Source organism: Triturus cristatus, chromosome 12, assembly GCF_964204655.1.
Source record: "Triturus cristatus chromosome 12, aTriCri1.1, whole genome shotgun sequence".
Taxonomy (NCBI): domain Eukaryota; kingdom Metazoa; phylum Chordata; class Amphibia; order Caudata; family Salamandridae; genus Triturus; species Triturus cristatus.
In genome coordinates this window covers 206,038,291-206,053,763 of record NC_140595.1, presented here as the reverse complement: position 1 = coordinate 206,053,763, position 15,473 = coordinate 206,038,291, and the positions used below count along the sequence as shown (strand labels likewise).

General features: G+C 42.8%; 1 protein-coding gene across 3 annotated transcripts in view; it reads right to left on the bottom strand.

Moving 5' to 3' along the window:
* The window catches only part of ENKD1 (enkurin domain containing 1), a 93,911-nt gene extending 85,009 nt beyond the window's left edge, over window positions 1-8,902 (bottom strand). The window contains exon 1 of one of the 3 annotated variants that reach the window (XM_085637922.1): window positions 8,787-8,902. The gene's annotated coding sequence lies outside the window, so the exon portion shown is untranslated. Of the gene's footprint in view, window positions 1-8,147 lie in introns of all 3 variants that reach the window. The other 2 variants (XM_085637923.1, XM_085637924.1) reach the window with 2 other exon arrangements.
* Window positions 8,903-15,473: the final 6,571 nt, after the last annotated feature.

Sequence of the window (15,473 nt, the reverse complement as noted above, 5' to 3'; positions counted from 1 at the left end):
CTTGGTTTTGTGCGTGATGGGGTCCCCTTATAGACATCTTGGTTATTTCCAACTTGTTGTTGATCAGGTGGCCCTGATGTGATCGGTGTTGGCCTGTTTACAGCCTCGGAGAGGGACAACGAAGAGGCCTCTGTTGAGGGTTAACTGGATCCCGGCTCTGCGGGGCGGATAGTCTAGAAGTGGGAGCTGCATCCTTTTGCTCGATTATGTTAGCCCCTATGGGGACAGACGCTACGTCTGGAGCAGTTGTTGTTACCTTGTTTAGGTGCAAGGCCGGCTCTAGAGCAGGGGATTTAATAGACTCAATTGTATTAGGAATAAAATCAACTTTGCCCACCCAATGGTCCACCAATGATGATAGTTTATCAATTCGTATCGTTAAAGCATCGAGTTCAACTTTTACAGTCGAGGTAAAGTGAGCTTTAACTTCCGATACCAAGTTGGACACCCACAGAGGCTGCTCTGAGGTCATCTGCAATTGCTCCTCTGTTCTTTGCCCCCCCCCCAGAGACTGGCTTGAGAGCATGTCGGGGGCTTGTGTGTTACGTTTAGCTCCCTTGTGTGTGACAGGTTTCCGTTTCCCTCCTTCTTTCCACCACCTCCCAGGGAGATCTTGGGGACATAGCCCGCCCCTGTCTGTGCTTGAGTACATGGAGGCTCTGGGTCTAGGATCACGTTTGGTGTTAGAGATAAAGACAAAGTCCCCGAGTCAGATGGAGTTGGACTTGGGGCTAGAATGGGTGTTAAAGAGAGGCGTCTCACGGTGCGCTCGATTTCGTTAGACACTGCTCCGATTGCCCGCTGGAGCATTTTATCAATTGCGGTTGGTTGAGCGGTTAAAAGTGCTGATGGAGCTTTCTGCCGGGTGATGGCCCCTTTTGCTGGGGGGGTGCGTTTACCCATGGCTGCTTGTGGAATAGTCCTCAACAGTACATAAGATTCACATTATAGCTTTTATGGATGGACCACTTTTTAATGGTCTTTCACTTTAAGGATAAAAAAAATCTTAAAAAGCTGTGCAGAAACATTTCTACCATTGACATTGGAAACAAGTGAACCCTACAAGCTTTCAAATCTCATTTTAACAGGCGCGATAACCATGCTAAAATAAACATGCATCCCACAGAGGCAGATACTATGCTACAAGAATGTAATTCTATTACCCTGATGTAAAACAAAATGATAAAAACTAAATATCTCTCCTCTCCCTTGCATACTGCAACTCTAATAGAAAAGAAAGACGATTGCTGGAAAAAGCACTACACAGAACCTTCGGTAATTATGATGAAACCAATTATATAAAACGGGTGAGGAAATGCTAGCAAAATTAAGAATTTTAGCCAACCAATTAACTCTGTCACCCATGTAACTGGTGCATAGGTGGAGTCAGTTAAAGTCCTCTAGAGTTTAAAAAGGCAATTATAAGAACTATCTTAAAAACTGCTATTAATCCAGAGGACCCAGCCAACTTTCAGCTAATATCGCTACTACACTACTTATCCAATATTCTTGTGAAATTAGTAATTACATAACTCCAACCTTTTGTCAAGAAAAACTGCATTCAGACAAATGCCCAGGCCGGTTTTAGAACGGGCTGTGAAACTGAACCAGTTATCAGTTACACATTAGGCAACCTAAGAATGCTTCTAGACAGAGGAAATTCCAGAGCAGCAAAACACCTAGACCTCTCCACTGCTTTCGATACGGTCATCCATAGGACCCTGCTACAATGCCTGACCAAGTCTCAAATCAAAGGTATTACCTTTAAATGGATATAAACTTTACATCACCGAGAACACAGCAAGTTCAATTAGGAACTTTCACATCCTCATCTACCAGCTACACTGGGGCATCTTTCAGGGGTCTTCCCCCTCTCTGTGGCTTTTTCAAATTTGTACTCGACCTTTGGCAGTGCTGCCTAATCAGTTTTAGGCGATCACCTATTTATTATGTTGATGATACTCAACCGATAATTAATTTGAATGATGATCCTCACAACCCCAGAACTAGCCCTCATTTTGGAAACAATCTGTTTTTCAAGAAAAAATCTGTTTTTCGAGTCACAATAATTATCTCAATTTATATCTATCCAAGGAAAAGATTTTAGGGGCATTCGCAATGTGAACCTGTGGAATGCTTTGCCGTGGTCTCTCTCTGTGGAAGACTGCGCAAGCCTAGTTTCCTCGCTTAGATTTAAATACAAAGAAACAACTAGCCATCATCATCCAAATTTGATTCTAACAGGCCCGTTCTAGCATTTAGACACAGGTTAATGGTAACCAACGCCTTTGTAAAATTCCATAATAACTACGGAAGTCAGCCTATCTTCCTTCCAATAAATTAACCACTTACTGACTATGGATAGAAACTGGTCTAGTTGGAGTGGTCAGTAATCTAACAATATTTGATTTGGTTTTTGATCCTCTAACCCTGCTTCACTGGCTCCCATTAGAAAAGCCCATTTGCTTTAAAGCAGCCTGTATAATGCACAACATCTAACACAGAAATGGCTTGTTTCTCGCAAAACAATTAAAAAATATAGCTCCATTAGGAATCTTAGGTCTGCCCGTAAGACCACTTTAAAGGTTTGCCACACTAACTACTAAAAATGGTGAGCAAGAGTCTTTAGCGTCCAGGGAAGAAATGTATAGAACTCTATCCCTCTGGAACTTCATCTTCTTCCTAATCATTTTCTCTCCTCCTTGCTAAAAGTTTAGGAAAGCTGTGAAAACCTGGGTGTTTTCCAAGTAGCCCTTCATTACTTTCTGTCTTTAAGGTATTATAGCTAGCACAAAGAGTCTTCTCTAAAGTGTATGTCTGCGCAGAACAAGCATCCTTAAAAGGTGACTTCAGTAGCCATTTTTTTCCTCTTTTGATGCATATTCAAGGCCATCTCAGATCCTCAAAAAAGAAAGGTCATTTTATACTTTTTGTACGTTTTCATAAAGAATCACTCTGCCAGTTAACTGAGTGTTAATTTATCTCACATTAAATAACATATGGGGTGGGATGGCCGGGGCTGAGGAGTGTGGAGAGAGGCTAGGAGGTATACTCCAGAAAGTGCAATGCAGCCAAGAAAGAATTAAATTACTTTGTTTCGCAAATTGGCTTTACTCCTAAGGTTTGTCTTGCCTCCTGAATTCTTAATAGAAGGCAAGAGGTATGACAATTGTAGGTAATAAAGAGCCTTGAAGATGCAGGCTAGCTTAAGTTTAAGTCTGGCTTGAAGTGTAAGTCAATGGAAGACTTTTATAATGGTATTATTTCAGGGAACATTTTCTTTCTTAATGTGGGAAATTCGGCAATATGGCATCAAATGAGTAAAAAAAGAAATGTTATTGCATTTTTGGGAATTTTCATTGAATAATAACCACTTGCAGTACAAGATAAAAAATGTCTACAGTGATCAAGCAATTCGATGCATTCCAACTGGGGGCCATTGTATACTACTGTGTATTAAAATTCAAATAGAAATAAGTTTATTAAGAGTTGGGATCTATAAAAGATTTATAGTTTACTTTTTTTGATATGCTTGTATTCAATAAAAAAAATTAATGTAGCTGAATTGAATGACAGCATTTACGATATAAAACTAACACACAAAGTGAAAGACAGTAAAATCGATGTTTTAGATGCTATGATTGAAGTGAGCAATGAGAAACGGCAGACTGATTTGTTTACCAACCCACTTACCAGAATTTTTCTACATAGCACAAGTTTTCAAACTGAGTTAATTAACAACACATTTACCGTACAGCCAGTTGGTGAAAATCAAGCCGATTGTATCGGAACCAAATAAATATATTCATCAAGAACAAAACATCCTGATGATGTTTAAAGAAAGAGGATATGAACCAGATATTTAGTAGTGCACAAGATGGAGGGAAATTATTAGACAAACTAACTATTGGTAAAACAAAAAAAGAAAGGGAAAAGTGAACAGCAAGTATTCATCAGCTAATATTCAATACAAAGCAATTCATTTAAAAAAATCTTGCAAAAGTATTGGAGACTAATTTATTTACATCCAGAGCTACATTACATTTTTCCACGTGTTACATTAACTCCATATAAAAGAAGTACAAATATCAAAGATAAAATGATGAATCAGTGACAGTGATCCAACAGAGTCAACCAATTCCTATAACTAAACTGAAAGGAACATTCCCTTGTTAGGGATGTATACACGTTAACAACAAAATAAAAGTTCTCTCTGTGACGCTCAGTTTTGCATTCATACAATAAAATGTCCTTGTGGTTTATTGTACATCGGTAAGCCCGAAAAGAAAACTCATAATTTCAGATCACAAATACAATATATGACAAATGAAAGAAAAAGCTTCAGTTTCTTATCAGTTGTTAGAATCTAGGCGCACAGTGAGTCAACTTTGTTTCCAAGTGTTCAACGTACTGGATAAAAGAGCTCATTTCAATAACAGCAGAGACTTTGAGAAACGAAAAATTATTGCAAACAAGGACCCCAATGGGAATGAATGAAAAATGAAATTTGAGCCGTTTCCATTAAAATTCAATATGGTCTATATTCCAGTTTATGATATGCTCAATGAACAGTATTGTGAAACGAATTGCTTTATGTAGAACAAAAAAGAAATAAGGTTGCTGTCTTTAAAGAATTATGATTAAGTCAGATCCAAGATGGGTGTGGGATTAGATGTTCGCAACAATCCTTTAATTGAATCAGACTACTTTTTTAAAACACATTTTATTGTTATTTTTCAACAGGTAACAAATGATGAGGTAGAATGGAAAGCCATAGTACAGTCTAATACAGTGAGATATATCACAGTACTGCATAGTGCCCATGTAACAGCATTTCGTCATCCAGTATAACATTAGACAATAACTGTAGATCTATTCGTTCAGCATACTTGAGTTGGCTTAACAGTCCCTGATTCCGCCCTCCCCAATGATACAGGATGGATCCACAGGAGCACTCTTATTCCCTGCCGAGGCTTTGAAGATCAACACCAGTCTGTGAGCCACTGGGTCCAGCCCGAGTCTTCATCTATGAATCAGTTTCTACTTGAGCTGCCAGTAAGTGGATTCTACATTTTACGGCCGACCCTAAGAATGTTATGGATGCAAAATAACTGCCTGATAACAGATTTATATTGGTTTTTTTAATTCCACACACTGCCTTAAGTTTTTTGTTTGCATATTTTATAGCTATTCCTGTGATTCTAATTGCACATGACCACATTTGTCTCTGAAAGGAGAGTTTGGAACCCCAAAATGCATTGAAAACTTGAATGCAGTAGCATGCATGGTGATTTTCATGGAGATTGATTTAATACTCGTTTAAAATCAATTTGTGAAATACACTGTTGTGGATATTAATATATACAGAAATGAAAAATCAGGAGATTTTTTCACATATATCTGTAAAGGCTTGTTGTTTCTTAAACATAGTAGTAGTATACTGGTATGGATTTAGCAAATGCTTTAATAATAAAAATATAATGCTTTAGCAAGCTCTCAATGCATCCATTCTAGTGAAAGAAAACAGAAAAAACACTTTGGATATGTGATTGTCTCGTATCCTTGCCAGATAAAATTCTATAAAGAAGTGCAGAGAATTCTGAACAGCTGTACAGCAGATTGGTGAAGAAGCACCTAGTAGCACATACAAAAATGTATTTTCACTAATTCATTATATTCATACGTTTTATTGAATCATTTCAAATGAAAAACATTTGTGTCTACATAAAAATAAATTGTTGTCTTTCCAATGTATAACCATCTCTTTCTCTCTCATTGTAACAGACAACATGTGTTTCATGGTAAAGACATTGCTTCTTTGGGGCTTTAATATCCGATTCTCTTTCTTCCAATCGCAATTTGTTAGAACATTCTGCCCTCTAGTGGCAGAATGTTTTAATAGCCTTATAGCCCGCCATAGCGGGCTATACCGGCTATTAAAGGCTCGCTCCCGAGTTAAAGGCCTTTAACAAGGGACCTGGACTTTAATAGCCGGTATAGCCCTGCTATGAAGGGCTATAAGGCTATTAAAACATTCTGCCATTAGAGGGCAGAATGTTCTAACAAATTAAACAAAGGTCTCTCGAAGGGATTTAACTCCCCTCGAGCTCCGAGAGGCCTTTGTAAAACATTGGAATGTTACTCTGCGGGCCTTTACCGCCCGTAGAAGCATGGAGCACTCCATTGTCTACAAAGGAGCTCCCAACATTCCAATGTTCTAATATATATTTCTGCAGTAATGCTCAAAATTACTTTTTAATAGTATAAACCCATCTGTGTTTGTTGTAACATTCAAAAAATCTTTTAGAACAACTGCCTGCATAAAGCATTCCAAAGTCTGAAAGGAATACATACAATCTCACATTCAAGGGCTTGCTGCGTACATCGCATGAGACAGAAATCCACATCCAAGAAATCTACTCAATTTGCACAGTACTTCACATCTCAGCAATCCAATTAATCTTTGTGCCTCAATGGTTCCACCATGTCAGGCGGTTAATGCAGTATAAGAAGTAATTTTGAGTGGTACGTCTGAAATATTATATATAGTGCAATAGGAGCAAAGAGTCAACAATTTTGAAATATTATGTCAAGGATACAAAAGGTCCTTTCAGTTGTTGGATGAACAATATGATGCTATTGTGAAACGACTCCGTGAACAGATTGGAGGAAAGCAAAGTTTTAATGGTCTGTATACGTTATAAATAATGTATGTATTTACAGATGTTTTTCATTTGAAATGATCCAGTAAAACATTTGGATATAATAAATTATTGAATATTCTACTAGGTGCTCCCCTTGCCTATCTGTTGTACATTAGTGAATTTGGGAGCCAGAAGGGGTACTGGCTTAGTGGACAAGTAGCGCAGGGGCTTAGAGTTCAGTTAACGCTATAAATTTGAAAGTAATACTTAGCTACGTTAGGAAGGGTTAAAAGACAAGAGTGGTTTAGGAAAAATCTCCAGATGCCATAAAACAAGTGGTATTAATCTCTCATACTTTAAACCATATCCTAAACCATTTATTTCATTAAGTCCCAAAGGGCAGACTTGCGCTATGGCTTTTACTTTAACATCATATCTGGCTAGTGGCTCAAAAAAGCTTGATAAATTCTTGATTGCTTTACAGTAATTGCATCTCCCCACCTTAACCAAAATATTTTTCTATGGAATATCTGCAGGTCAATGGAACAAATAGAAAGGAACTTAAGTGTAAAAATGAAATATACATGAGCAGCATTAATATTGGGAAAACCATTATCAAATTCAATAGGAGAACCATGGTGTGTCAAGAACGTCATGCAATAAGTATGCACATGACGAAAGTCAAGTGTAAAACTGAAGAGGGATATTACAAAACTAGAAGAGCTACAAGGAAAACTTGTGCACACCCCCCATTTTCCCGATGATTTTCAAATTCCTGGATATCCACCTAAAATAAATTTACATACAAATATTACAAAACTTGAACTCTTTAACTAGTCAGTTCTTGGCTAGAAAATCCGGCATGGATTTGGCACACCTAGACCTGCTTTTGACAAGTTGGCTGTACCCTATGGTAAGAACAGCACACTCAGTCGAAAGAAAAATGTACTAAGTTCGAGGTTTCAGGAGGATCACCAATCCCAATACAGTCGCTATGATTAGGCCACTGATGTAATCACGACACCATATTTCTAAACTTTTGCACAGCTCAACTGTGCAGGAATACCAGAAATCATAGGAGAAAATTACCTTAATATTATAATTCAAGTGAATGTGTTAAAGAAATAAAACAATATCACCAATTTGCATCAAGCCTAAAGACGCTAACAAAGGGTCACCGTCTGTACAAGATATGCTGGACGCCAGTGAGACTGCGGTTAACCAAACTCCTAAGTGGCAGTCTAGGCTGGCTTTTAACTCCTTAATAAAGGAGGCAACCAAAGGTAACTTGGTTGGGGACAAGTTCACTTTTTTAGGGAGAGAAAGAGCGATTCGTGATATACCTTTTCTTGTAAATTGGGAATTTTTTGTTGATGCGATGATTACTCCCTCACAGCTTCGTTTCATTCTGAAATGACCAGATTTTGCTCAGGGTAGCTAGGGGTGCTCAGATGTAATGCTTTATCTGCGATTCGGGTGGTCTATATGAGGGATTTTACTTACAGATCTCAAACTCCCACTATTCTTTCCGTAGACTTAGTGCAGGGGGTAGTCATGGTTGCTTGTTGTATTCGATATTTGCCCGCTCGCTACACTTCGCATTATGTCCTGTCGTTAAACGCAATTGCATGTTTGAGTCCAATCCGAACTTTTGTACCTTTCTTTGACACGCTTTTCGGCTTCCTTTTATAATGCAACTCCCTGAAGATGCCAAAACACCATATCCGCAAACAAAAAGATGAGTAATGGGCAAATGTTTCATATGGCGACAGTACTCAACCACCAGCAAAGCACAGAACGACCCTAGCTGTCAAAACCGCCTCAGCTCACAGAAAGGGTCCGTACAGGGCAAAATTAGGAGTATTGCACAGCAAGAGCATAAGCCCCCAGGAGTTCGAATAATCCGGGCAGGATCTCGGCATCCCCAGCCCCCGGAGACTGCACAGCCACAAAAAGCCAAGAGAAAACACCGTTGTGATTGTTACTAGAAGCAACAGTTCAGCATATCTCCAAACTTTGGGCCTTAATGAAAGCCCCACGCGTGCAATGAATAGTCCCAGCAACGCCCCTTGCATTGCATAGTCCTAAACACAACCGCTCAAAATATATATCCCATCTGACAGCACTGCCGCCTGCACACACCTGCTCCCGCCGACCCTTTTCAGCTTGTCGATAAGGCCGTTACAGGTCACTCGTCACCTTCGCCTAGCAACGGTCACTTCCTGTTCCAGCTACTAGGCTTCCGCTTCCGGTTTCAGCGACATCTGGGAGATGAAGTTTTCCATGTCTACTATGGACAAATGCAGGTAAACGTTCAGCACGTTATCATTAACTACGGTTACAACGTGCTTTAGTCGTGTTTCTCTGTAAGCGACTTTCGCATGAGGCAATTTTAATTGCATCTATATAGCGTTTACTGCCCCTGACGAGGGGTCGAAGCGCTTTACTCCGGGCAGCACACTGTAGAGGTATAGAGAGTTAAGTAAGCGTGACGACGAGTATTTGCTGAACCAGGTGGGTAAACGTGCAAACTTTAAAACACCGAATTTCTTCATCTAATTTTGATCAAAATTGTGTGTCTTTTGTTAATTTCTGAAGCATTAATCTACGAAATGTTACAATTGAAAGTTAACACGTGTTACATTCAATGTAGAAAGCATTAGCGGTGGTCGAGCCAACAAAACAACAGTGCGAGCCAGAACCTAGCTCAGGGTCTAGCTTGGTTCTAAGAGCCTGTGCACGAGCAAAGTCTTAAAAAAATGGTTAGCATGTAGAACGTACAACAAACATTATGTACGCTAAAGTCTCTTCAAAACTCAAAAAGTGTATTTCTATAACACCAAGAAGCGTTTCACCTTAGCACAATATATTATATCACTTCATTGAGAGGCATTTATTAAATGTGATCGTTTATCTCGGGTTTTGTACCAGCTGCAGAACTATCCCTATGATGTTGCACGCTCCCTCTTTTCGAAGATCAACTCAGTTCTTCGGAGCTTCACGTGGAATCAGGGCTTCCCAGGCATTGCCTTATAAAACTGCTTCTAATCAACCTTCGAAGGCGGAATTTGATGCAACGGACATAGAATAACACTACAGGGCATCCTCCTTAGTGGTTGTCAACTGATGGTGGTACAACACCGAATGAAGCTCTACTCACGCCTCTGTAAAAGTGGGCACTTCAAGGTACATCAATCCATCATTTGCTCTACAGAGGTGGATTGCATTTGACACTTCCGCCGATGATCAAAATGGTAATCCAAAAATGGAGGTCCACCTTGAGACGCATGAGTTGGCAAAACATTCTGACGGAACCCCAGTGTGGGCGGGCGGTATGCTGAGGCAAGTGTCTGGGTTGGAAGGGTTCCAGAAATGGGATGCCATAGGCATCTCTACTATGGGAGTCTTACTAGAGGGCACAATACTTCAATCACACCAGACCCTACAGAGGGTTTTCGCACTTCACCACAGTCAGTTCTATTGTTATCTACAACTCAGGCATGCTCCAACACCATATATCTCAGACTTAAAAGACCTCCCCGAATTTCACCCTTTAGAGGCGCAGCTGCTTATGGGTGAAAACGGTGATCACAAAGTAACTCAAATTCACCGCACATTATTTCACCACATGGCAAACCCCTTCGATGCTCTCCGCTCCTCATGGGAGAGAGACATGGGGATCCTCACAGTCAAGGGGTGGGCCGATGCTAGGGCAGTGCAGAGACACTCAACAATTGTAGCTAGGTTCCGCCTAATACAACTGAAATATCTACATAGCACAGGCACAAATTGTGGAAGATTGGTGTGATTCCTTCCCCTGCCTTCCTCCACTGCTTGGCACAGGAGGGAGACCTACTTCACACAATATGGAACTGTTTTGGGCAAGCGCCATACTGTGGCCTGGTGCTCTCCTGTTTGTGCTCGGTCTTGGGGTGGAATATACCACTAGACCTCATATTATTATATGTTAATTCTGATCACAACAAAAGCTGCTACAAATTATCATTACTTGGTTTGGGATTTACCATGGTGATATTGCTCACCATTGGAAAGATAAACACCCGCCTTCTATTGAAGATTGCAAAAACCAAAGGAAATGATGAACGGAGTGTTGAACATTGCAAGCACTCACCCCCAGTCAACTGATCTGGGTTTAATCCATCACCGTTCTTTAGCCCACTCTGCCACCCCAGTTCAGACATGGCCATATGCAAATCAGTCTGTTTTTTCATTTGTCACCCCGAGTGGGAAGGGTATGCTCAGACGTGAGTCCCTTGCTCTCCATGCCACTGGAATCAGGCTATCCTGGCTGACGAGGGCTGAAAGCCCGAAACCGGTCCTAGGATGCTTGTTTCCAGTCCAGGGAGGACCTGGCTTGGCAGTTCGGGCTGGACTGTTCCCATGGGGCACAGGGTCAAGACTGATTTGCATATGGCTGGGTTCAAACTGGAATGGCATGGTGAGCAAAAAAACGATGGATTTAGGCCCAGATCTCTGTACTGGGGTGAATGTATGACATTGTTCTGCATTCTGTCCATCAATTGTTGTTTTTGCATTTGTCTCCCCGAGTGGGAAGGGTATGCTCAGACGTGAGTCCCTTGCTCTCCATGCCACTGGAATCAGTCTTGACCCTGTGCCCCATGGGAACAGTCCAGCCCGAACTGCCAAGCCAGGTCCTCCCTGGACTGGAAACAAGCATCCTAAGACCGGTTTCGGGCTTTCAGCCCTCGTCAGCCAGGATAGCCTGGTTCCAGTGGCATGGAGAGCAAGGGACTCACGTCTGAGCATACCCTTCCCACTCGGGGTGACAAATGCAAAAACAACAATTGATGGACAGAATGCAGAACAATGTCATACATTCACCCCAGTACAGAGATCTGGGCCTAAATCCATCGTTTTTTTGCTCACCATGCCATTCCAGTTTGAACCCAGCCATATGCAAATCAGTCTTGACCCTGTGCTCCATGGGAACAGTCCAGCACGAACTGCCAAGACAGGTCCTCCCTGGACTGGAAACAAGCATCCTAGGACCGGTTTCGGGCTTTCAGCCCTCGTCAGCCAGGATAGCCTGATTCCAGTGGCATGGAGAGCAAGGGACTCACGTCTGAGCATACCCTTCCCACTCGGGGTGACAAATGCAAAAACAACAATTGATGGACAGAATGCAGAACAATGTCATACATTCACCCCAGTACAGAGATCTGGGCCTAAATCCATCGTTTTTTGGCTCACCATGCCATTCCAGTTTGAACCCAGCCAAATGCAAATCAGTCTTGACCCTGTGCCCCATGGGAACAGTCCAGCCCGAACTGCCAAGCCAGCTAACGCATACACATACTGTTCTATTTACATTTTGTGGCATAGGCGTACCCGCCGTCGCCACTATATTTCCCACAGTCCTTTGGGGCAACTTGCTGGTGTGACGAGCGGTGTGCGACCTACTTTTCCTCAATTTAAACGGCTTCCTTAAGCTAACGGGCTGACGAGCCTTGAGTCTGCACCTGCGCGCCAGGAGAGGTACTTGACCTGCTTTTAATTACATTTGGCAGTCCACGCGGCACCCCTTTACACTGACCTGCTCCCTGCTGACGAGAGGCAACTACCTCGAAACACGTGTCCAGGGATGGCTAACGCATACACATACTGTTCTATTTACATTTTGTGGCATAGGCGTACCCGCCGTCGCCACTATATTTCCCACAGTCCTTTGGGGCAACTTGCTGGTGTGACGAGCGGTGTGCGACCTACTTTTCCTCAATTTAAACGGCTTCCTTAAGCTAACGGGCTGACGAGCCTTGAGTCTGCACCTGCGCGCCAGGAGAGGTACTTGACCTGCTTTTAATTACATTTGGCAGTCCACGCGGCACCCCTTTACACTGACCTGCTCCCTGCTGACGAGAGGCAACTACCTCGAAACACGTGTCCAGGGATGGCTAACGCATACACATACTGTTCTATTTACATTTTGTGGCATAGGCGTACCCGCCGTCGCCACTATATTTCCCACAGTCCTTTGGGGCAACTTGCTGGTGTGACGAGCGGTGTGCGACCTACTTTTCCTCAATTTAAACGGCTTCCTTAAGCTAACGGGCTGACGAGCCTTGAGTCTGCACCTGCGCGCCAGGAGAGGTACTTGACCTGCTTTTAATTACATTTGGCAGTCCACGCGGCACCCCTTTACACTGACCTGCTCCCTGCTGACGAGAGGCAACTACCTCGAAACACGTGTCCAGGGATGGCTAACGCATACACATACTGTTCTATTTACATTTTGTGGCATAGGCGTACCCGCCGTCGCCACTATATTTCCCACAGTCCTTTGGGGCAACTTGCTGGTGTGACGAGCGGTGTGCGACCTACTTTTCCTCAATTTAAACGGCTTCCTTAAGCTAACGGGCTGACGAGCCTTGAGTCTGCACCTGCGCGCCAGGAGAGGTACTTGACCTGCTTTTAATTACATTTGGCAGTCCACGCGGCACCCCTTTACACTGACCTGCTCCCTGCTGACGAGAGGCAACTACCTCGAAACACGTGTCCAGGGATGGCTAACGCATACACATACTGTTCTATTTACATTTTGTGGCATAGGCGTACCCGCCGTCGCCACTATATTTCCCACAGTCCTTTGGGGCAACTTGCTGGTGTGACGAGCGGTGTGCGACCTACTTTTCCACTGATTTGCATATGGCTGGGTTCAAACTGGAATGGCATGGTGAGCCAAAAAACGATGGATTTAGGCCCAGATCTCTGTACTGGGGTGAATGTATGACATTGTTCTGCATTCTGTCCATCAATTGTTGTTTTTGCATTTGTCACCCCGAGTGGGAAGGGTATGCTCAGACGTGAGTCCCTTGCTCTCCATGCCACTGGAATCAGGCTATCCTGGCTGACGAGGGCTGAAAGCCCGAAACCGGTCCTAGGATGCTTGTTTCCAGTCCAGGGAGGACCTGGCTTGGCAGTTCGGGCTGGACTGTTCCCATGGGGCACAGGGTCAAGACTGATTTGCATATGGCTGGGTTCAAACTGGAATGGCATGGTGAGCAAAAAAACGATGGATTTAGGCCCAGATCTCTGTACTGGGGTGAATGTATGACATTGTTCTGCATTCTGTCCATCAATTGTTGTTTTTGCATTTGTCACCCCGAGTGGGAAGGGTATGCTCAGACGTGAATCCCTTGCTCTCCATGCCACTGGAATCAGGCTATCCAGGCTGACGAGGGCTGAAAGCCCGAAACCGGTCCTAGGATGCTTGTTTCCAGTCCAGGGAGGACCTGGCTTGGTAGTTCGGGCTGGACTGTTCCCATGGGGCACAGGGTCAAGACTGATTTGCATATGGCTGGGTTCAAACTGGAATGGCATGGTGAGCAAAAAAACGATGGATTTAGGCCCAGATCTCTGTACTGGGGTGAATGTATGACATTGTTCTGCATTCTGTCCATCAATTGTTGTTTTTGCTTCTATTGAAGATTGGAGGTTGGTAATATACTTGTACATGGGGGAAAAAACGGTGTATGAAGCCAAGGGCATCCCCTGAAAAATACATGAATATGGGAGAAGTGGGCAGACTATTGGAGAATTGCTATCACTCTGGAAAGGACCAGCATTGCAACAATGGAGCCTGATATATGAACGCATGAGGGATAACTAGGATTGGGTGTGAAATTCTGCCCCGCTCTGTGAGTTTTTCCCACTCTGCATTGAGTTCCGAAAAACATCACGTAGCTGCACGGCGTTTTTACTCTCACGGCTCGCCAACGTTAAGTTGGTGAGCGCAAGTGCAGACAATCTGACTCCATACCACCTCCTGGCGAGATTTCCCAATACGGGCAGTCGCGGTTGGTCGCTACTGCTTGCGGTGAGAAACTGTCCGTTCGCGTTGAGCCAGTATCCGTTTGATTAGAACATCTACTCTAGTGGCAGAAAGAAGCCGCTCCCTCTTGTGCTGCACGTGATGCCGTTTGCGGTGATTTTACAGCGCGAGAAAAACACCCAGCGCTAAAAATCAGCTTGAGTAGCGCGGCATGCCTTACTCTGTCGCTTGTGGAACTCCGCGTAGCACTGCAGAGTATTTTGTTCATGCAAACTCTGCCCTGGCCTAGGGATAACCACTCGGTTCCTGAGAGTATGATATTTGTCAGACCTTGTTTCAGGGAAAGGGGATGGAGTTTTGTAGGAGGGTGCATAGGGAACATGTGCCTTGGTTCTTTGCAGTTCTTTCTGGTTCCGACATTGCTACAGTGTGTCCTGCACATGTAATTTGCCATATAAAATCCAATAAAATGTGTTTGGAAAAAAAAGTGATAGTTTTTAAAAATAAACTTAAAAACATGTATGCCCCTCCACTCCCTGATGACAATGACACTTCTGAACTAAGAAGCCAGTTAGATGTCACATGCACCCTTTCCGTGACATTGATTATTTTTTGTAAGTGAAGCAACATTATAGTTTATTATATCAAACACGAGTGAGTTTTTTTATGCAACGCACCTATTTCAAGGAGCATTCATATATGATATTGAAGAAAAAGGAGGCATAGTGAAATTAAACCTTTGCCCGGGGTCAAAAATGTGGTCAGGCCAGGACTGCTCCCAAGTTTAATGGTTTCATGTTGTGCAATTCAGCCATTAGATGGAGTTTTCTCGCTCCTATTTTATGTGCTTTGTCTTTAATTCTTAGAGAATGAGATTAACCTATGTTGCACCCAGGAAGCACATGCATAGGGAAAGAAGGCAGACCAGATAGAAAGCACTCAAGCATGTAGCAAAAGGATACTTTGCCAGAAATGTCACAGCAAAAAGGTCATGGCCCTAATGCGAACAGGGAAAATTG